Here is a 2,339-nt window from a genome sequence, read left to right as displayed (position 1 = left end):
CATACCTTTTTCCTTGGCAACTTAGTCAAGAAACAGAACATGACCAGCATCTCAGAAGCCCCCTCTTGTGCTCCTTCCAGTCATCACCAACCACATTGTTTTTAGAATTTGGTATTTCCCCATGGTCTAATGAATGGTCACTTTTTTGGTGAATATTTCTGTGTGTTTAAAAAGATGTATTTTCTATTTGTTGAGTACAAAGTTATATCTTAATATATATAAAGCTATATGTTAATTGCATTATTCAATTTTTCTTTTTCCCCCAATAATTTTTTTTGAAATTTTATTTTTTTTTTATGGAAAAAGTACATATATTTAAACACAATTACATTCACACAGATTATTATAACATGGATCTTAAGAAACAGATTAAGTGACTCCCTCTGGAGAAGTGGAATGGAAAATATGCTGAGACAAATAGGAAATTTATTCTATACTTCATCCCATTTTGTATGGCTTTCATCTTTACTATTTAGTATTATCTATTACATTTCAATTTTTCTTTAAAAATTACCATTATATTAAAATTGTGTATATTATGTAACTAAAATTTATAAAGAAAGCCTTATATACCATTAAATATTTTATATAGCATAATAAAAAGAATAACTTAACTGGTAAGAATAACAAAAATAATATACCCTCTGAAAATAAATAAAATATAAAATGCATAAATTGGTTAAAAAACAGTGTAACTATATAAATATGTCCTCACAATTTGTTACATCTTATTGATTCTTCAATATAGGCATTACACCATTCTAGGTGATGTGATAAACAAGACATTATAGACCTTACATTGTACCATGGAGATAAATGGTTATTAATATAATACAATTGTAGAACTGTATTATTTAATCATACAGTTGCATTATTTAATTATAATTATCATAAATTCTTTGATGGAGAGGAAATCAGAATCAGATATAAGAAGACTTCAGCATTCCAAGAATGATGTCAAATGCCCCCCTTCATGGTGGATTATGCACTTATTTACTATAAGATATATTTCTTCTCCAGAGATTCCTTGTTTGTGTATCAATTGTAGATTTTTGGTTTGCAGTTATTCTGAAGTTTTGATGTGAGTCTATATGTATATGAGATTGTTTTAAGTTGTTGTTCTCTTAATTGCAAGTTCATCTCCAGTGTCCTGTGTTTGTACCCACCTCTTCTCATGATTTCTGATTTTGGTGGTATAATTGTGTGTGGATGATTTCGTATCTTTACTGTATATATACCTTTACTGGTGAGCCTTGTCATTTGTGGAATTTTTGTTTCCTGTTGCTGTCTTTTCTTTTCTGCCTAGAAAAGATCCTTTAGTATTTGTTGTAAGGCTGGTTTAGTGTTGCTGAATTCTCTCAACTTTTGCTTATCTGTGAAGGTTTTGATTTCTCCTTCAAATGTGAATGAGAGCTTTGCTGGGTAGAGTAATCTTGGTTGGAGGTTTTTTCTTTTCATCATGTTAAGTACATCATGCCACTCCCTTCTGGCCTGCAGAGTTTCTGCTGAAAAATCTGCCGATAACCTTATTGGGGTTCCCTTGTATGTTACTTGTTTCTTTTCCCTAGCTGCTTTCAAGATGTTCTCTTTGTCTTTAATTTTGGTCAGTTTGATTAGTATGTGTCTCGGGGTGTTCCTCCTTGGGTTTATTTTGTATGGTACACGTTGTGCTTCCTGGATTTGAGTGAGGGGTTCCTTTCCCATGTGAGGGAAGTTTTTGGCTATTATCTCTTGGAATATTTTTTCTGTCCCCTTCTCTCTCTCTTCCTTCTGGCACCCCTATAATACGGATGTTGGTGCGTTTCACGTTGTCCTAGAGTTCTCTGAGACTCTCTTCATTTGTTTTCAATCTTTTTGCTCTTTTCTGTTCTGCATCTGTAATTTGCACTGACCTGTCCTCCACCTTGCTTATTCGTTCTTCTGCCTCCTGTATTCTGCTGTTGGCTGCCTCTAGTGAATTTTGTATTTCAGTTATTGTATTTTGCATCTCTTCTTGTTTAAGTTTTATATCTTGTATCTCTTTGATCAGTGTTTCCTGTAAGTTATCCATCTTTGCCTCCAGTTTATTTCCAATGTCTTGCATCATCTTCAGCATCAACAATCTAAAGTCTTTTTCCTGGAGGCTAAGAATCTCCTCATTGCTTAGCTGATTTTCTGGGGTTATTCCTTTCTTCCTCATCTGAGTTATAGTTCTCTGTCTTTTCATTTTTATAGGTTTTTGGTGTGGTGACCTTTTTACAGAGAGTAGAACTGTAGCCTCTCTTACTTCTGATGTCTGTCCCCCTTGTGGCTGAAGTCAGTATAGGGGCTTGCTGTAGGCTTCCTGATGGGAGGGGTTG

The sequence above is a fragment of the Sus scrofa genome, chromosome X, assembly GCF_054392235.1.
Source record: "Sus scrofa isolate SSC_HxYL_T2T_F1_AM1 chromosome X, Sscrofa_HxYL_maternal_Yorkshire_Landrace_v2.0, whole genome shotgun sequence".
Classification (NCBI taxonomy): Eukaryota; Metazoa; Chordata; class Mammalia; order Artiodactyla; family Suidae; genus Sus; species Sus scrofa.
Note: the sequence above shows the minus strand (reverse complement) of the source record.